Here is a 22,050-nt window from a genome sequence, read left to right on the forward strand (position 1 = left end):
TTTTTCAGCAAATTACCCAATAACACTGGCTGACTCTACCTCAACATTGTTTAAATTCTATCATCTGTGGCAACATGGGTGAATTTGAAAGACACTATGTTACAGGAAGTAAACCAGGCACAGAAATACAAACATTGCATGATCTCATTTATATGTGGAATCTAAAAGAATGAGTTCATAGAAATAGAGAGTAGAACAGTGGTTATTGGAGACTCGGGAGGATAGGGATGATGGAAGATTGAGAGATGTTGGTCAACGGGTACAAATTTAGACAGACAGGAAGAATATATTCTGCTGTTCTATAACATAGGAGGGTGACTATGCAAATACCAATGTAGTGTATATTTCAAGATAGCTAGAAGAGGTTTTGAATGTTGTCACCACAAAGAAATAATAAGTGTTTAAAGTGATGGATGTGGTGATTACCCCGATTTGATTATTACACAATGTATACATCCATTGAAACATCATACTGTATATAAATATGAGCAATTATTATGTGTCAATTATAAATGTAAACAATTATTAATAAAAAGCATTTAAGAAGATGCTGTAATTTAACAAAAAATATTTTTAAAAAAGAAAGAGCAGTAAATATTATTAATTTAGAGATATAATACTTATACATAAACAGCAGCAACTGAACCAAATTTCTACAATCAGGACTTAAAATTAAGTTGTTGAATGTTTTTAACATAGAGTTAATGATCAAATAGAATGACATTAAGAAAGTTTCATAAGAACTTCAAGGCAGAAAATGTATTGCTTTTTCTGCTTACCTGTCAATCAGCTTGGAATTAATAGAGTCCTATCATTCACTACCTCTTGCTGGAACTGTTTACATAAACCAGTCTATTTATTTAAATATTTTTCTTCTGAATCGCAATATTTTTATCTTTAATTTTATCTTGAGCTACTAGCATTTTATCTTCCTTTAAAAATTAAATCCTCTTTCCTGCTAAGATATATTTGTAAAATTTTTTAAATCTTTAAGAGTAATGACAAAAATTATTATCCTAAAATGTAAGATTGATAACAGTCTGACCACAACCTAACTTTCTCTTGATCTCAGAATTTCCCCTCCTCAGAGATCATGTAGAAGACTAGGACAGCCTCGTCTCAAAGACAGAGGATCTTTGTTCTATTTCTGATTGTGCCACTGAATTTTTGAATGAACTTTGTCCTCCTCCTCCTCCCACTCCTGTCCTTCCTTTCTTCTTCATCCTTTTATCACCATTACTATTTCAAATGAAATCTATTATTTAACTCTTCACAGTGAAGAGGTATTAGCTGAGTTTTTCTGGATGTTTGCTAAGAAATTAGAGTCTAGAGTCCTGCTTACTTTTCTGTCCGCTTCCTTCCTGGTCCTCTCTGACATATCTCCAGGAAAATCTTAGGGCCTGCTGAAGAAAACTCTAGGACTAGACGAATCTCTTCTATCCCATCTAGCAAAATTTCTCCACTTCTTTTCTAAAACAAGTTTATTAATGATTCTGCTAGTTTCCTACTTCCTTTATTAAATCTATCTCAGAAGCTGTAATCCAAAGATATTTTTCTTTATTAAATCAACACACTCTGTTATATTTACTATGCAGCATTTTTCAAAGTGTCTTTAGGAAGCTGTTAGATATTGATAGTTGTTAGGAAAAAATTAAATGAGAGAGAAATAAAGAGAGACAGAGAAAGTGTGACCAATCTATGTCAAATTAGTATGGGAACAAATGGTATGAACAAGATTTACCTGGGATCTTTACTTCAGAGACTCTCAAATAGTTTATATTGTGCTTAAGATGCTATATGATGAAGATTTATATGGACTTCTTTATGTACCCCATCATGTCTCATTGTTCATTTGGCTGCTTTTCATGATCTGAATGCCCTGGACACAGTCTTCTTGATAGGACGCCATTCTTTTTTCAGTAACAAAGTGGTGAATGTGAGACAAGCTATGCTTCCTTTAAATACTTTCGCCCTTAATTATCCACAACTTTTATATATGTGTGTGTGGCAACCTAAGGAAAATTCTGGGAGTTAGAGGTAACTTAGCACATCACAGCAAGGTTAGCAATCTGAAATATAATATTAGAAATCCCTGTTCTTACAGCTTGTCAATGCTGCTCATCTCTGGGAATTATTTAAATGGCTTCCATAAGAGATTAAAGCACATTTTCAAAAATTCCTTCCACTAAAAGGTGGAGTCTTATTTACCTCTCCTGGAATCTGGGTTGGCCTTATTTGCCTACAGCTTACTTTGTCTATAGCAAAATAAAACTATTCTAGTTATGGACTAGCCTTTTATAAGAGGCCTGGATCCTTCCACCTTTATCTTTGAGCCCTAGGACCCCATGTAAGAACTCCAACTACTGTGATGCGAGGATTCCCTCATCACACAGAGCGAGATAACACACAGGGGCTCAATTGGCAACTCCAGCTAGGCAATGAGCAAACAGGGAGTGTCCATGGTCAGCCCAGCCCATCCTTCAGATGACTTCAGTCCCAGCTGGTATCTGTCTACAAACACTTGAGAGATCCCAGGTGAAACTACCTAGCTAAAAGCAGGCATACCACAAAACCATAAGAGATAATGAGTTGTGGTTTCAAGCTACTCAGTTTTGGGATGGCTTGTTTAACACCAATAATATATAAATGGAATAGATAAATGGATAAATGGAATAGCTACTAATACTTCTCTCCACTCTAATAGCACCTCACTATTGTATAATTATACATTAACCAACGCCTTTTATAACTCCTGCATTTTTATTCCCATTTTTTCAGTAGGTATATTTTTGTACAATCACGTAGCTCAAAGGAAGGAATAGCCATCTTGTATGGAGTAGTTCTTTCAAATAAGGAATTCAAGAAATCCAAACATATAGGAGGCAAAGTAGAGCAATCACAGTGTCTATAAATTAAAGAGCTACAAACTCATACACATGTATGTTCTCACAAGGACTGCTATTGCATTTTTAGTCTCACATGCATAGACTACCGTTGCCCTCAATCATGTCCATTTTAAAAACAAAGGATCTTAACAATACTTTCAGAATGTGAAAAACATTAAAGGTGAAATGTAAAAATGGTTCTCTTGGTACAAAGTATTAAGTGCATTTCAGAAGTCAGCATTATTTCTAACACAAAATTTTTACCAGAGTTTTTATAAGCAGATAAATGAATAATAGTATAAAATATATAAAACTACAGAATACTACACATGGATTAAAGTTGTAGATCCTTAACACTTTAGGAGAATGAGAGGCATTATATATAAACTAAATCATAAAAGAATAATTGATTTCAGGTAGAAATCTTCTAGTTTATTATCAGCATTAGATGAAATAGTAAATTTCTTTTTTCTTACATTGAAAAATTATAGGGGTTTTTAACATATGTTTTATGAATCATTTACAAACTCTTTGGATAGGCATTATACATAAATATCTAAAATTCTGTGCTTATTTGTAACCTAAGGAAAACGTGTGCATTATCTGTGTAGAAGACCCATGTCTTTCATCAGATTTTCAGAGAAAAGAAACAGCCTAGATGGTTTCAAATTATAACTAGAATTTCATTAAAAAGAATTCACCACAGCGTAAAAGCTACCTGAAAGAACACCAGAATAAAATAGACACGATATTAGAATAGATTATGGAACACTTTAGTTTCTATGTAAACCTTATCTCTCAATGTTATAGAAGCCTCTCCTCTGGGACTGACCATACCACCCTGGTTTATTGCACTACATAATTTTACTTCCCACCCTCTGGCAGCCTATAGTATTTATTGCCCATCTAGCTCGGGTTTGTGTAATAGATGAGACTCAGGAGAGAAAGTTTCATCTTTTCTATTATCTTTTGTAAACTGCAATGTTGATCACTTGTAAGAGTAATAATTCAGTTAAAGTGTCATAAATATATACGTGACATAGAATGGTCTACATGGTACATTCAGACAGAAATAGCTTAGATGTACGATGCTTATGTTGTGAGTTTGAAGTTAGAGACTTTGGATCTAGAGGTCCTAATAAGCAAGGAATGAATAACCACTAACTATTACTATTTTAACTCTACACATCCTGATGGATCCTTCGCTGACCCAGAATAACAACTTCCACCTTAGTTAGAGAAAATATTGACAAATGAAGGTAAGGGCAATTAAATCCAGGTGTATTTGGGTGCTCTGCCATGTTGATAGGAAAAGTACCTGAGATACTAATTGGGTATACACTGTAACTAACCCAGAGGAGGAAGTTGACTTTGTTCATCAGCACATGCACATCATTCTAGAGAATATGCTAATACATTGAGGGAAAGAAGAAAATAATCGATAACACTGGCCCTCTAGTCTCTTATGAATGTAAATTTAGGAAGTGGAAAAGGGATTTTTGTCTTTTACTTATTTATTCAATTTATTTGCTCTGATACCAAGGATACCAATATGGGGGGACCTGAAGGCATCGTTCATGGAAGACAACATAAAGGATACTATGTTATTCCGGAAGAAAAAATGGATTAAAATTATCCCAAAAATTTAACTGTAAAGAACTTTCTGACTAAAATAATTTTTATACAAAACTGTGGCTAAGTGATTATAAACATTGTTACTGAAAGTATATTCCTGAAATGAAGACTGATATCCATCTGTTGGGAATTATATAGACATTATTACATACACATTCAGCAATCAACAGACATTTCCTTGGACTCTCTATTAATCCTGGGAGTGTGTGTGTTATGTGTGCGTCCTCACATATATACTCAACTATATTTAACTTCTCCATAAAGAACATGAACACATTAAGTAATTAATGCTTGTCAGTTACTTTGAGTGAATGTCATTTGAAGCAAGTGCTAGATCTGTGTTAAGCAATAATAATAATCAAGATAATGGGCTGTCCAATTATGTAGGTTATTTGTTAGCAGTTTTAAAACATATGTTTTAATACACCATATGTTTGCTAGGATGTAGATATTTATTTATTTTTTCTTAAGAAGGAAGACAAGCATTCATCAATGTAAAAGAAAATTTTTTTTAATGTGAGAGGCATGCTGATTTATGTAATGATTCTAAACTTGTCTAATACCTACAGCACAGTCAATCAAGCTGTAGTCAATATGCTAAAGAGTAAGAGAAGGGCCAATTCCTTGGCATTCCTTCTATTGTTTATTTCAGGATTGGAAAAACTTGCACTTCATTCTCATCCAGGAAAGCCATCTTATTTCCCAGGTCACTTGGTCTTTCACAGACTTTTTCCATACTTATTATCAGATTGCTGTAACTATAAAATTCATTTTAGTCCATTTATTCAACATACTTCTGAAATACTATTGAAAGAAAGGAGGCTGGGTGCAGTGGCTCATGTCTAAAATCCCAGCAATTTGGGAGGTTGAGGTGGGCAGATAACCTGAGGTCAGCAGTTCCAGACCAGCCTGGCCAACATGGTGAAACCTCGTCGCTACTAAAAATAAAAAATTAGCTGGGTATGGTGGTGGGCGCCTGTAATCCCAGTTACCCAGCTACTTGCGAGGCTGAGGCAGGAGCATCGCTTGAACTCAGGAGGCGTGGGTTTCAGTGAGCTGAGATCGTGCCACTGTACTCCAGCGTGGGTGACAGAACGAAACTCCATCTCAAAAAAAGAAAAAAAAAGTAAGGAGTTAAAGCAACAGGTGGCCAGAAATCCATTTGCTCCCCTATGGAAGATGTCAGTGAAACTGGGAAGAGGGGAGGCAGGTGACAGTAATTTCCTTTTCAAATGGACTTTCTCAAATAAGTAAACTAATGACATTTGCTAAGCATATTCCTTATCTCTAAAAGGCCCGTAGGAAGATTTCTGTGGCTAAGAATTACCTAGAGTGAATAAAACCTGGGGTCAATTATACAAGGCTCTCTGAGGAGTGTCACCTGAACTATACAACTCTGGTCTATAAAGTACCTCTTTAAGATTCCTCATAGTATAAGAAATCCCATAAACCTCACCTACAGACCTCATCTACTGAGGGCCAAAAGTGCATGTCCAATATGGGAAGCAAGACCTAGTCAGCTGTCCTTGACATCCCAGATCTCTGCTTCATGTGCACTTTTCGATGGCTTATAATTTTGACATTATTTAATAAAGCCTGATATTGGGTAACATCCTTGACTTAACAATTCCATGTAATTGTTATATTTTTCTTTCCAATTTTCTTCTGCAAAAGCCTCTATCAAACTATTTGTATATAAGTTATCTTTTATCTCCCATTTTAATAAGCATATGTAACTGTTATGTTCATACTTTTTGTTTTCTACTGTCTTTTAAATAAATTAAATGAAATTAAAAAAAAGAAGCAAACCTCTGGGAGATAAATAATTTGAGACCAACATATTTTTCTCTAAAAACTCCTCTGTAAAAACTTCTTTGTTCTAGACAAGAGCCAAGGCCTAAAACCCTGAGCAAGATGCATGTCAGACAAACACTACTGGTGGTATTGACAACGCTAGCAAACCAAGGTGGATGTTTCAACACTGTCCCCCATAACCCAGGCCTTTAACAATACTTACCAGCTCAGTTTCTCCTGTTTTCATTTTATATTCCTTACTCTATGAATCATAGCTCTGATTATACAACTTGCATCTTAAAATCTTTAGTGGTGGCTGGGCGCAGTGGCTCACGTCTGTAATCTCAGCACTTTGGGAGGCTGAGGTGGGTGGATCACGTGAGGTCAGGAGTTCAAGACCAGCCTGGCCAGCACCCCGTCTCTACTAAAAATATAAAAACTAGCCGGGCGTGGTGGTGAGCACCTGCAATCCCAGCTACTCAGGAGGCTGAGGCAGGAGAATTGCTTGAACCTAGGCGACAGAGGTTGTAGTGAGCTGACACGGTGCCACTGCACTCCAGCCTCAGTGACAGAGTGAGACTCTGTCTCTTTAGTGGCCCAACACTGCTTACAGTGTAAAGTCTAACCTTCTGATTACAGCCACAAGATGTTCAACACCATCATCTCAGTTATCTGGAAAAGAGGATGTTACAAGCTTTTCTATGTAATTTACCTCTGTTGCACCAAACTATTTAGTGTTCTCAGAACACTATGCTTCAATCCAGGGCAATTTCTCAATTTTGGTGTTCCTGTGGCTCCTTAATGCTATATATTACAACCACTGTCATAGTGTTTAATTATAAAGATTGTGCACTACACAAGGACACCATATTACCTTATAAACATCATAGTAAATGTCTTGTTCTAACAAAATGATCAGAACAGACCATATCCCTTTGTCTCTATTTAGAAATGTCAAACCGTCTTGATTAACAAGCTTATTGAAATCATATGAAGCAGAAGAGACACTTTTTCTGAAAATAAATGGTGGAGGGCAGAGTGAAAAAAAAAATTGTACATGCTTTTGGGCTGGGTGCGGTGGCTCATGCCTAAAATTCTAGTATTTCAGGAGGCCAAACTGAGCACATCTCTTGAGGCCAGAAGTTCGAGGCCAGCCTGGCCAACATGGCGAAAACCCCGTCTCTATTAAAAATACAAAAATTATGCAGGTGTGGTGATGAGTGCCTGTAGTCCCAGCTACTCAGGAGGCTGAGGCAGGAGAATTGCTTGAACCCAGGAGGCAGAGGTTGGAGTGAGCTGAGATCGCACCACTGCACTCCATCCTGGGCAACACAGAGAGACTCTGTCTTAAAAAAAAAAAAAAAAAGCAAATGCTTTCAGTAATTCTATCTTTTCACCTTCTGTTAGTCATAAATGCCCTTTCTGCAATTCATAAAATTTCAAAAATTTCAGCCCAGCAATATGCAAGTGTCCCATTCATAAGCAAAATCTCACTTATCCTTTCCTCCACAGGGTGACTAGCTGAATCTTACTTAATACATTGTTCTCTAAGTCAAGGTTTTCTGGGCAGTCTGCAGACTGGTCTGTTTAGATATGACCTCAAGGTGCAAAAGACCCTAGCTAAATAACATATTTAACCACCTCCGCACACTGAATATATACTAATGAAGTTAAAACAAGAAAATTATCACTAAAACTCCGATTTAGAAAGGGGAAGAAGGAGAAACAATTTATAAGGTATCTGTCATACTTCTGAGACATGGTTTGCAAGGATTCCCTGCCAAGGAAGTGAAATGTTTCTTGGTCAACCAAAGTGAATTCTACTGATTCTCTTCACTGGAAAATTTACCCTTCCATCGCTTTTCCTACTCTTAAGTGGAAGAGAAATTGAGCAGCTATGTTGCTTTACCAACTCACTTCCTGTGTGGGTAGTTTCAAGTTTCAAACCTTAGGAGTAAATAATCATACGAATCCTTTCTTACTTACCTAGCTTGGGATTTTTCCAATAATAAAGTACTTCTTAAAACCACAGTAGGATGCTGGCAAATTTGCAATCTCTCAACTCTCCAACCAAGTAACTAAAGATAGCAATCTTGTTATGTTAGAGCTGATTAATCTGGATCCTGCATCCTTGTGTTTTAGCTACAGACTTTGGTGTTCTTCCCCACTTTGGTCTTTAATAGCCTCCTTCTAGGCCTCTGCTTCCAAATTAATGGGCTTAGATAATGATGTAAGTATATTTTGCATTTTGCTACAAGACTAAATCATAGTGGGTGACTAAAGAGTGAGTGCCAATTCATTTGGTCAGGAAGATAACATAGTGTAGGAAGCTTTCACACAGAGCTAGGGAAACAAGCTTCCTCTGTTCCCAATGGCATCTATGATTGTGGTTCTTGCTCCTCAACCTGCCAGAGGCAAAACATCTAGCTAGTATAGCCATAGAGAAGAATGAAATCATGTTCTCTGAAGCATCATAGCCAGAACTGAGGGCCATTATCCTAAGTCAAATGACTCAGAAACAGAAAATCAAAACTGCACATACTCACTTGCAATTGGGAGCTACACAATGGGTACACATGAATATAGAAATAGAAATAACAGATATTTGGGACTTCAAAATGGGGGAAGTTGGAGGGGGTGAGGGCTGAAAAATTACCTATTACGTACAATGTTCACTATTTGAGTGACTGGGTCACTAGAAGCCTAAATCTCGCCATTACAAAATCTATTCATGTAACAAATATGCACAAGTATCCTCTGAATATAAAATAAAATAAAACAACAAAGAGAAAGAAAGAAAGAGAGAGAGAAGAAAGAAAGAGGGAAAGAAAGAAAGAAAGAAGGAAAAAGAGAAAGAAAAAGAAAGAAAAAGAGAAAAGAGAAAGAAAAAAGAGAAAAGAAAAAAGAGAAAGAAAAAAGAGAAGAGAAAAGAGAAAAAGAGAAAGAAAAAGAAAGAAAGAAAAAGAGAAAAAGAGAAAAGAAAGAAAGAAAGAGAAAGAAAGAAAGCAAGAAAGAAAGAAAGAGAAAAGAAAGTGGGAAAGAGAGGGAGGAAGGGAAAGAATAACTTAAAAAATTCATCTAGTACAACCTCCCACTATGCACGATTGTCTAATTCTCGCTCATCATGGATTGATGGCCATAGCAAACTACCATTCTCTTCCCTGTCTTCTTTTAGTCAGGATGGTTGAAACCAAAGCTTAGATCTTCTTTCCTCTAATACCATATTATAAGATTTAAGCATTAGAAAACGCATCCTGCTTCCTACTATTATTACTCAATCAAGTATCTGTTTTTTAAACCCAATAGTCATTGGTCTGATCAACACTTTGCTCCTTACAAAAAGATTGTCAAGAATTCCCAATTTGCGGGAATTCTTTCCCTGTCGCCCACCCTATCTTGAATCAATTGATTCCACATTTTGGGTCTTCAAATTCCAAACATTCCCTCTTACTACCAATTATTCTGCTTTCCAGCACACTTTATTTTCAGATGTTAAAAAGCCAACTCAAGCCAATTTTAGCAAATATAGCCAATTCATTAACTCATACAACTAAAATGATAAAGAAAGGAATCTGGCTTCAGGCCCACTAGTCACACTAACCCAGAGGCTGCCTGTGTCCCTCTGGTTCAGCGCTGCTTTCACGTTCATTCTCTCTCCACAACTTGGCCTTGCCCTCCTTTGTGCAGGCTTTATTTTCAGGCAGTCGCTCTTATTGCAGGATAATGAAAACTCTGCATTGTATTTAGATTTACACATTGCCAGAAGCATGTTTCTAACAAACTACTGCAGTAGGGGAGAGATGGTTGAACCTAATTATCAAAAACAGTTTTTTTTGGTTTTGTTTTGTTTTGTTTTTACAGGGCTGGTAACAATGAACTTACAGTGAGGCAGAGAAGAAGAAAAGGAAAATAACCTGTGGGTTCTTTTACATCTTAACCCAGTAACAACCCAAGCTTTTTCAGAATTGCCAATAATTCTCACAACACTCATTTTATGACATGATTTTGAATATGTTGAAACTTACTCTAACGTAATTTCAGGATGTACATGTTTAAAAATAAAAGGCAAGTCTCCAGGGCACATCTGAGTGTTCTTTCTTCTCCACGTTTCATGATATTTGGGCAGAAACATCAGCAACAAGCAGCACTAAAAGGAAACGAATAAGAAAAAGTGAGATTATGTAATAAAATGCCATATGTCAAAGAGGTACAAATTTAGCGCATTAGAGCGGTTGTCTTTTTAGAGGGAAGTGGAAGGACTAAAAGAAGATAAAAGGGGATCTAGCCATTCATGAAGGGGTTGACTTTACAAAGAGGAAAATAACCCCCTTCTCTGAGAAAGGATGAAAAGGGCAAGTGTGAAAACTTTTGAAGAAATGAGAGTCATGTAAGGTGTGTATTTCAGTACCTGGGTGTTTGAGGAAAATGAAACATGTTTCAAATGATTTCTGTAGCAAACTAACACTGGAGATGAATAATGTAAATACTGAGTACTACTGAGGAAATCAGCCACAATAGGAAAGAATACAGTTGAAATGCAGTAGGCAAATAATAATAATCACAGTATAGACATCTTTTAGAGAATAATACATTATCACAGAAACAAAATCCAAAAACATAGTTAATGATTCAGTAGATTAATTAGTTCTTTTTTTCCAACAGATTTTTTTCCAGGCTAAAAACAAGAACATAAAATGTCAACAGTGGGATTTACTCAGAATTGAAGATTGGCAACCTTTCAAAAAGAGAAGAGTAAAATTATTTGTGAGAATGTGATACCACAAATTACGTTAGGAAGAAATGGTTCTTTCCCAATCCTAATGTCTCCTTCCATATAGGGAGAGTTTTCTTAGCAAATATTTCTTGGCTTCCTTTGCTCAATTGCTCCTCTTCAGAGAGAGACGACTAAATTCATATGATTCTCATCTAGCCCCATTCTCTCTTTTTCAGTGAGACACGTGACTACCTGCCTACAGGGATTGCATGCTTTCTGTTTGCTCTTTCATGCTGTGAAACTTACGAAGACATTATTTCCGCCTTTGGAAAAGTGAAGAGAGGAGGAAAGAGGTTCTAAAGTTTGTGAGAGTAGTAGTTTACATTTTAAAAAGTGTTCAGATTTGGCACACTGAAAATGGAAATTGTAAGATGGATATTTGGGGAGTGATATAATGAGAAGAAGAGATCTGGCAGAGCCTTTATCAAAAGGCTTTAAATGCTGGAGATACTTTATCAATGCAGGCTACGTGGGAAGTTTGCATATGCCTGTAATTCTATGATGTGACTGTATTTTTATAGTTGTGAACTCAACAGCTGGGTCTTCATTGAATTTTCAGGCCTCTTGGAACATCACTGTATTAGTCTGGTCTCGTACTACTATAAAGAAATACCTGAAACTGGGTAATTTACCCAGAAAAGGGGCTTCATTGGCTTATGGTTCTGTAGACTATACAGGAAGCATGATTCTAGCATCTTGGCTTTTAGGGAGGCCTCAGGAAGTTCACAATTGTGGCAGAACGTGAGGGGGGGAGTTGGCAAGTGTTGTATGGTAGGAGCAGAAACAAGAGAGTTAGAGAGGAGGTGCCACACGCTTTTAAACAAAGAGATCTTGTGGGAACTCACTCACTATACAGGACTGAGGGTGGGTGGTGCTAAAACATTCATGAGAACTTCACCCCCATGATCCAATCACCTCCCACCAGGCCCCACCTTCAACACTGGTGATTACAATTCGACATGAGATTTGGATGGGGACACAGATCCAAACCATATCAGTCACTTTGACTTAAGGTAATTGTCCTTTGGCATATTTAGCCAATTCTTGAGCTAATGAGTAGGCATTTCAGAAAACACTACCCCTTCTCTGTAAAGGCTGAGAACTTCCGAGTTGAACACAGGCTTCAGGAAACACACAGGCCTTACATCTAAGGGCTGATACAGTTTGACCTTGATCTTCATGAGACAGCGTAGCCTGGCATTATAAATGAGTTTACATGAGAATGGATCTTCATATGCTTTGGTAGGAAGAATATAATTTGCTACTTTTCAACCCAAGACAGCTGAGTTTTAAGTATACTAGAGTATCCCAGTAAGTCTGGATATAAATTGTTAGTATCAGGCCTAAGTAAATAGTAATGGGTCAGCTGCTCCAAATTTTGTTTTGCAAATCAAGGAGAAAACAATTTTGTGGGTTGGCCCCATGCCCAAAAAATAATCACTGGATGAGTTTCAAGGTGATACAATTTTTACAGATGAGCCTACAGGTGTCCTGTGTGTTGATATTAGAAGACTGCAAATACTGTATACTTAGGACTCCAGGGTAAAACATAACCAACAGTAGAAATATTAAAAGGGGGGCCATCAGAACAGTAGTAGACTGAATACAAGCAGGCCTTATTGGATATTGGCCTGAGAAAAGAATATCTCCTGCATGAAGATGAATAAGAATTATTTGAACAACGAATGGATGCTATTGGCAGATACAGACATAATGATTTTATTATTATCCTACAGGAGAGCCTCATAAGATAAAATCTAAATGAGGATTTAGTAAGACAAGCAAAAATACAGATTGCCAAAATCAGGAACAAAAGAGAAGTCTTCACAATAATCCCTACAGAAGTTAAAAGTAGTATAAGTGAACATTCTGAAAAACTTTATGCTGAGAATTTGAATAGTTAGACAAAAAAGACAAACTTCAGGAATGAAAGAAATAACAAAATTGACTCAAGCAACAAAAATGAGATAAATCTATAATAAGCAAAGTAATTAATCCTTAAAAATCTTTCTGCAAAGAAAGTTCAGACTCAGATGGCTTCATTAGTAAATTGTAGAAAACATTTAAGAAAAAAATACCAATTTTACACAAACATTTTCAAAAAAATTCAGAAGGAAAAAATAACTTTTACGAGGTCAACTCATTTTGTGAGGTCACTTTGTTAACCTGACACCAAAGCATCACAAGAAAACTACAAGATATCACAAGACAAAGATATCACAAGAAAACTACAGTCGAATATACTTCATGAACATAAATACAAAAGCTCTTAACAAATATTAGAAAATTGAAAACAGCAACTTGTGAAAAGGATTATACCACATGGTCAAGTGAGTTTTGCCCCATGAATGCAATGTCTGTTTAATCTGAAATCTGATTAATGTTACATGTCATATTAATAGAATAAAGAATAAAGGCATGATCATCTGAATAATCTCAATAGATGCCAAAAAATTAAAAAAATAAAAACACACATCTATTCATGACAAAAAGTCAACAAATCCAAGAAACTAGAAATAGAAGGGAACTTACCCTAGCTTATAAAAAACATCTTGAAAAAAAACTAAACTATAGCACATATACAAATGGTAAATGACTAAATGCTTTCCCCATAAGAGCAGGGATAAGTCAATACTATCTCTTTCAACTTCTATTCAACACTGGTACTGCAGTTTCTAGCCAATTGAAACTCTAGGTAATTAAAGCCATTCAGATTTTAAAAAAAGGAAATAATAGTGCATTTATTCACAGTAAATGTGTTCTTACATGTAGAAAATCCCAAAGAATTTACCCCCTAACACTTCCAACAACAACAACAAAATGCTAGAGCAAAGAAGTGAGCAGCAAGGTTGTGGGTAGCAAGATAAGTATACAAAAATCAAAAGTTAAAAATCAAAATAAAATTTTACAAAATTGTGTTTGTATGTATTAGTAATGAAAAATCCAAATCTATAAAAAATTAATTTTATTTAAGAAAACATTTTCATTCACAATAGTATACAGAAAATAAAATGTAAAATGAGTTTTTGTCGTGAATAGATGTGTTTTAGTTTTTTAAATTTTTTTGGCTTCTGTTGAGATTATTGAGATGATCATATTTTTTATTCTTTATTCTATTAATATGACATGTGACATTCATTGGTTTTCAGATATTAAAACCTTCATAGCAATAAATAAACTACTTAGGAATAAATTTTAATTAAAAAGTGAATGACATTTGTATTGAAAACTACAAAGCATTGACAAGAAAACTTAAAGACCTAAATAAACAAAAAGGTATGTTGAATTAGAATACTAAATATCATTAAGAGGGTAATTATTTCCAAATATATCTTTTTTTAATAGAAATTGACCAGCTAGAAATACAAAGAACCTAGAATAGCCAAACAATTTTGAAGAAAGAAGAATAAATTTAGAAGACACATGACCTGATTCCACAGCTTCCTTGAAAGCTGTAATCAAGTGTGTGGTACTGGCATAAAGGTAGACACATAGATCAACACAACAGAACAGAAATAAACACATATATATAAGATTAATCGGTTTGCAACACAAGTGCCAAAATAATTGAATGGGGGAAAAGACAGTATAAAAAAAGGGTTCTAGAGCAATTGGAGATTCATGTTGTAGGGAAAAGGCAAGAATAAACATGGACCCTCACCTCACACCACAAAGAAAAATGACTTGTAATAGGTCATAGCCCTAAATTTAAGTGCAAAACTGTACAACTTCTTAGATAAAGCATAGAAGATAACCCTTGTGACTTTGGATTAAGAAAAAAATTCTTGGATATAAGGCAAAAAGCATAATACCTAAATAAATAAAAATAATAAACCAGATTTCATAAATATTTAAATCTCTTGTTTTTCAAAAGACATTATTGAGAAAATGAAAAGATAAGCCACAGAGAAGCAAAAAGTACCCGCAAAACATATTTCTGATGAAAGACTTCTATCCAAAATATACAATACATTCTTACAACTCAACCATAAGAGGACAATCTAGTTAGAAAATGGACAAAAATATTTGAATGAACACTTAACCAAATAAGATATACAAATGGCAAATATGCATATGAAGAGGTCCTAAACACAATTAGTCATCAGAAACAACTGTTCCAACTACAGCATGATACTACTACGTGCCTACTGCAGGGCTCAAATAGAAAATACTTTGAAATAGATGCTGAAGAAAATGTAGAAAAAGTAGAAGCTTTATACATTACAAGGATGTAACATGGTAGAGACAGTTTGGAAAAGCAGTTTTTCAACTTTTTAAAAGTCGTGAGATCCAGTAGTTTTACTCTTTGGTGGGTTAGGAAAACACATCCACACAAAGATTTGTACTTAAATATTCAGTGCAGTGTTATTAATAATAGCCCAAAATTGAAAACAATCCAAATATCTATCAACTGGTAAATGGATAAACAATATTTGCTATATCCATATGATGGAATAGTTTTCAACAAGAAAAAGGAACAAAGTAATGGTATATGCACCCACATGAATAAACCTCAAAAACATTATGCCGACCAAAGAAGCATAACTAAAAGAAACCTGTGAAATTCCATCCTAGCATGCACTGGCTATACCTATGTGCTACACTACAGAAAAATACTGAGTCCCAAAGTATTATTTTGTGAAGGCTATGTCACTTGATAGATTCCATGTCCCAGTCCTGTAGTTCGTCACAGAAATCTATGGAGAAAGATAAATTACAAGATTTTAGATACTGGGGTGGTCAAGAAACATGCCTGTTGACAATAGCAGTGACCACACCGAATATCTGGGCTTTGCAAGAAGACAACAGTATTTTAGTGCTACTATCTGACAGAATGATGAGCTATGTTGTTTGCTGCCCCTACCCATGTATAATTAATTTCCCCCAGGCAGAGTCAAATTTAACTGTGTATGGAGATTTCTACTAATTGATTTCAGATTTACATGTTGTGATCTCTGTATATCTGACTATCATCTGATACCAGGGACATCTCAGTCCTCTTTCTTTCTCAACTACCGTTGCATTTCTGCCATGACCATTGGTGAAACTATGTAGGAGGCTTTTGAATATAATTTTCATTGGGAATTTTCTCCAGGAACTAAGAATCAGTCCCCAGAAAGTTTGTTGCCTACATTTGTTGAGCGGTCAGGCTTGTGACTATTTTCATATTCCTGTATGTCCTTCTAATTCTTTGGCTGTTCTTGGAAATGAAACACATCAAAGATTCCACATTGATCTATACCTTCTGAGGTCTTGAAGGAACTGTGGTTATTTCCATGAAAGACAGCCCAGGTACAAAGTTGCTAAAGGAACCGTCATCTCTATGTAAATATTCAGAACCTCTTTAGCTATGATTGCAAATAATAAGACAAGATAATGTTTAGTTTCATCAGGCTCTAAAAGATAAAAATAATTTAATTTTGAATTTGTAATACTTTTTATTTTGAAGCCTATGAACTTCTATAAATTGACAAGAAATATAGTTTTTAGGTTTATATTTTTTCCTGGTTCTTTCATAATAGAAAATTTATATTCAAATTTCAGAAATGTCTATGTTGGCCTCTACTAGTGAATTTCAATGTTGTCATTTGATTTCTTTGCAGAATCTTTGATTGGCTGTATTGGGTGATGTGTTTGGATATAAGGGATGATAGGAAACAGAACAGTTAGTAAACTTTTGGATTTGGATACAAAGTAGCCTTTAATTATTATCCTGTTTTTAACCATTTCAAATCTTTGGGGCAATATTTAAATGAGAACTACTGGTCACAGGAGAATCATCAAAAGAATAGCGGTTGGTTTTAGGGAAGTGACCTCATGAAGATTACACCAGTAATTTGCCAAGAGGTGGATTAAATAAACAAAAAATCTAAAAATGTTAAAGACAAAATGGTGGCAAAAACACGAAAAGAAGAGAAGCATGCCTTAGGTTTTTTGTTTGTTTTTTGGTTTGGTGTTTTGCTTGTGGCAGAGCGGGTGGAAGTTTGAAAAGGCATTTCAATTAAGGGGAGTATTAACGGGTTATAACGTGGAAAGAGAAACAAGAGATAAGGCTTGTTAATGTTGTCCTTACAGACTAGGGGAGCATTTCCAAACTGTTTCACTTGAGACACAAGAGGTCAGCAAGGTGTAACTAGGAAAAAAAAAATTTTAAGGCATTTCAAATACTTCTAAAACATGCCGGATTACACAAAATTTATTTTTATTTTTGTAATTCAAATTGAGACAGATTTTTAAATTTGAATCTCAAAATTTAAGACAGAATTTTCTCAAATTGAGACAGAATTTCTCAATCTCAAATTGAGACAGAATTTTCATTTTGAATCTCAAAAACAGGCATATAATATTGCATATTTTTCTTAATATCAATTAAGATTACCCAGAATATATCAGTGTTCTGTGGCACATGGTTTAGGAAATATTTCTGAGCTAAGAAAGAAAGAGGAAGGGCCTAAATATTGTATCACACACAGAGAGATCTCAATGTATGTGACAGACAACAAAAAGAGTATAAGAATCAGACATTGTGTCGAAGGGGGATTTCAGAGTTTGTTTTATGCAACTACAGTTAGACAAGCTAAATGTTTCCTAATACAAATTCCAAATGTCTCTGTTTCAGCAGCCTCTGACTTCACAAGCACAACCTTTAATATGGGCACCAAAATTATATTACCTCTAACCTGCACATGCCCATACAGAATTTTCTTTTGCCTTGTGGATCATTCTCCCCAAATACCTCCCCTTAAAATGACCTTTTCCAAGAAATGTTTCATAGCTCTCAACATAGCAGCCCAGGTAATTGCTTGCTATGGCTAGTAAACATGAACCTTCCAGATGCTGGCTCTGCAATGGAGACAAGCAACTCTACTTGGGTCTATGAGCAGCAATTCAGAAGAGACAGAACTCTTCTCAGATGGCAATATATGAATACACCTATAAGAAAAGGGTTGTGTGTTTGAAATTGTCAAAAGCTGACTCCCTAAATATCACTAACAACTTACCGAAAAGGCAAAGCTGAATTTATTGCTTATTGCAGAAAGAAAAGCAAAGCATTGCCAGTGCATCAGAAAAGAGACAGCAAGATCACAAATTTGAAAATTGGAAATTTGATTTAAGGCAGGTCTTTCCAAAATGGGGCTTGATTAGGATTAGGTAAGAATCAAGATACAATCATTCAGAAATTGGTGGAGGCATTCAAATAATTTTAGGGCTCAAACTGAAATGGTAATTTTAAATTAACTTGTCTTTTTTTTTTTTAGGGACAATGTAACAAAAGTAATTTTACAGAAAACTGACCTTTGATGCTTTGATGTCTGGTGATACTTTCTATTAGTATTAGGGTAGATGGGTATTTGAGAAGTTTCTGTAATGAACAAATCTCTTGTCTGGGCAGGAGGGTCCCTCAAAAGTAAAGTGATGCTAACGAAGACGGTAAAATGGCAAAGTCCTGCTATCACACACAGAAAGGTACGGTTTCCATCCTCGGAGTTCAGGTAGACAATCTTGGTTCTAAAATTAGTAAACTGTGTCGTCGAACAATACACCACAGTGCAGACCAAGTAATTCTGCTGCTGGCTGGAGGGATTTCATGCATCCTTACTAGCTTCAGAAGAAATGCTAGGTGACAGGCTGAGAATCTTGCCCAGGCAGTAGCAAAGCCAGCACACAGGCATACCTGGCTACCCAGGACAGTAGGAGTGACCTGGGAGAAAATGTCTCTGAAGGGCATGGGGCCAAGAGCACACGTATAGAGTCTGACAGATCTAATTATAAGTCTTTCCGAGAATTCCATTTACTATTTTTGTGATTTGAGTAAATTAAACTTCCCTGAACTTCTGTTTCTATTCTGATAACTGAGACAACATATATATAAGGCATCAGTATATAATATAACCCACAAATATTCTCCTCTCCATGAAAATCTATTATTAATATGGAGAAAATGATCTAATATGAGATATCACAGAAAAATGTATTTAAAGGCAAATTCTTTAGTAAAATAAGATGTAAACTTCTACTGAGCAATCAACAAGAATATTGTTTCCGTTGTAAATATAATTGTCTGCCTAACAAAAATAATATGTTTCATGAAATAAATCTACATAATAAAAATAGAAATCAAAATATTCTTACTGAATTTGTAATTTGCCACTAAAATCAGTTATTTATAATTACAGCTATTTCAAAAGTATTACATCTTAATTTCAGATAAACAAGCTCCTATTGCATACTTACTTAAAAGACAGCCTTAAAGACATTTAACTTAATTTCACTTGTTCGAAATTTTAACTTAAAAAAACCTCCTTGTTATTTCTAATCCAGATATATTTGGTGCAAAGATGTAATTGCAATTTTAAATTAACCTGTATTTTACCTTCTTGGACAACATAACGAAAGTAATTTGGCAGAAAACTGACCTTTTCTCTATAATCTCCAGCAAGATTGCCCCACTATAAATGAATCGATACCCTAGAATCTATTTTCAGAGGGAAAAAAGATACATTTTATATTCATAAAAATTCCTTAGCATTTTTCTTGAGTCTATATCTAATCTTAATTCAAATATGTTTTCTTTATTTTTATCAAAAGAATAAATTAAGAACCAAAAATGGTAACAATGCTGTTTCATAAATAGAGCATTGATCTTTTGAAAAGACTTGAATGAAAGTATAATCCTGTGACCCTTTAATTAATAGTGAAAATAGGTTCTGTTGCTTTAGATGCTATTTATGGAAGAGTCTTTTGATTTTATAATTTTGTTTTCCTGAGTTTAATATTATGAATGATTAGAATTTAGTAGGATGATAATGTTACAGGTAAAGATAGGGTATTTTGGTTGTCAGAGTAAATAGACATCTGAACAGGGCAGGTGCCCTCCTCAACCCTTTTTTCCCATTAGAGTGGCCTTGTCTGCTTCACCCCCTTCTAATTTCCGATTAATCATCCTACAGGATGTTTCAGTCAACACTCTAGTCCTGAGGAGCAGAAAACTTAATTGGTCATTGATACTATGTTCAGCTTTTTGCATGTCCTTTTTTTTAGCTTTGTAAGTATATACTACAGTCACAGGCCTATAATTGCCTGTAATATTATCTTTGTTCAGATTCTCTGTCACTGTGCTCCATTAACTAGGGAGGCCCTCTCAGTATTGATACATACCTAAATCATGTCTAAGCTCAATAATATTTGTATTGGACATTAGACTTCTTGGCTGCATCTGGTGAGACCAGGCTTTGCAACGCTGTTGTTTGATCCCAGCTCCTGCTCCTTGGCCCAGGGAGGTTACCATTTGGCCCAGTTTTCTTCTTGTTCCACAGCTGATTCAGTGGTACCAATACCCCAACATGCTCCAGTAAAGTCACCGTATACAAGAGCCCACCACAGAGTTTGTTAAGTTAGATTGAAAACTGAGTAAGGAGTCAAACCTGTCTGCATTATGACAGTTTTCTCAATTTATTTTTACCCATTTAAAACTTTTATCATAGGGTAAAGAAGCTATGGACAGTGAGTCATCTAACCTAGATGATGTCCATCCTAGAGTTCTGAAAGAGTTTTAGAAAACGTACAAATGTCGATGAGACTCTCATCCAACACTGGGACTCCAGATGACAAACGCATTTCACTTCATGGGAAATTTATATAAACTTTGGTATGGTTTAAGATTACTTAACATTTCAGCAAACATAACCTTCCTTGGAGAGCAATATGTAGTCTGTAGCAGGAAGTAGCATCTGCAGAATAAAAAATACTAGAGGTCTATAAAAGTAAGTATTGAGGCCAGGCGCAGTGGCTCATGTCTGTAATCCCAGCACTTTGGTAGGCCGAGAAGGGCAGATCACGAGGTCAGGAGATCGAGACCATCCTGGCTAACACGGTGAAACCCCGTATCTACTAAAAACACAAAATAATTAGCCAGGCATGGTGGTGGCGCCTGTAGTCCCAGCTACTTGGGAGGCTGAGGCAGGAGAATGGCGTGAATCTGGGAGGTGGAGCTTGCAGTGAGTCAAGATCATGCCACTGCACTCCAGCCTGGGCTACAGAGCAAGACTCTGTCTCCAAAAAAATAAAAAAATAAAAAAAAAAAGGTATTGAATAAGAGGAGAATAGGTGATTCCGTATATTTTCACAAAATTTCACATAAATTCTATTTACTGTTTATTACGGAAATTGTCAATCGTTAGAAAATATCCAAAACATTTCAAAAATTATTAGCATTTTTGTCACTTTTTCATATGAAAAAATTTACATAAATTATTTTTAACTGGTTTATCATAGGGGTTAAAAGCATAGACTCTGAAACCAGAGTACTGGAATTCAAATGCAAGCTCCATCAATCAGAAACTGAAAACATTTTTCTATTTTCTGTATATCAGACTCACCTACGAAATGGGGATAATAATAGTAATGACCTTAAAGGACTTATGAAAGTTGAATTAACATACGTAAAGTGCTTAGAACAGTTCCTCAACCATAAAAAGTGCCATATAAGTGTGAACTATGATTATTATTATTGAAGATACTAGTGATATTATTATTTTTATAGCAATAACACCTTGAAATGAAAAAAGTAAAAATAAAAATATAGCAGCATTTTCCTGGTTGAATAGAAAGTAATGACAATAAAATAAGACAATTTTTTTGAAAAGGTAGATTAATGTAAAGAACAACCTTTTGACTTCTCAGCCTTTGCCATTATTTAATATATTAAGCAGAATTCACAATTTGTAAACACTACATTTGAGTGACCTTGTTAACAAAGAAAAAAAAATTGACAAGACAGTGCAATATGTTTTGCATTTGGCAACAGAGCATCATATCAAGAATCTAAATAAAGAAGCAGCGGACTTTGGAAGCAAGCTGGCTCCTTTTATGCATCACCTAAATTGTTGCAGCACATAACAGTAATAAATGCTTAATCATATGGCATTGCATCAATATAGCATGTCACCAAAATTAAAAACA

At 35.3% G+C, this 22,050-nt stretch overlaps 1 long non-coding RNA gene across 1 annotated transcript in view; it reads right to left on the reverse strand.

Moving 5' to 3' along the window:
* The window catches only part of LOC129041430 (uncharacterized), a 33,900-nt gene extending 23,439 nt beyond the window's left edge, over positions 1 to 10,461 (reverse strand). Inside the window, exon 1 of the long non-coding RNA XR_008503876.1 lies at positions 10,363 to 10,461. This is a non-coding gene — a long non-coding RNA (uncharacterized LOC129041430). The remainder of the gene's footprint in view (positions 1 to 10,362) is intronic.
* Between the last annotated feature and the right edge of the window lie 11,589 nt (positions 10,462 to 22,050).

The sequence above is a fragment of the Pongo pygmaeus genome, chromosome 1 (genome assembly GCF_028885625.2).
Source record: "Pongo pygmaeus isolate AG05252 chromosome 1, NHGRI_mPonPyg2-v2.0_pri, whole genome shotgun sequence".
In the NCBI taxonomy this organism is placed as follows: Eukaryota; Metazoa; Chordata; class Mammalia; order Primates; family Hominidae; genus Pongo; species Pongo pygmaeus.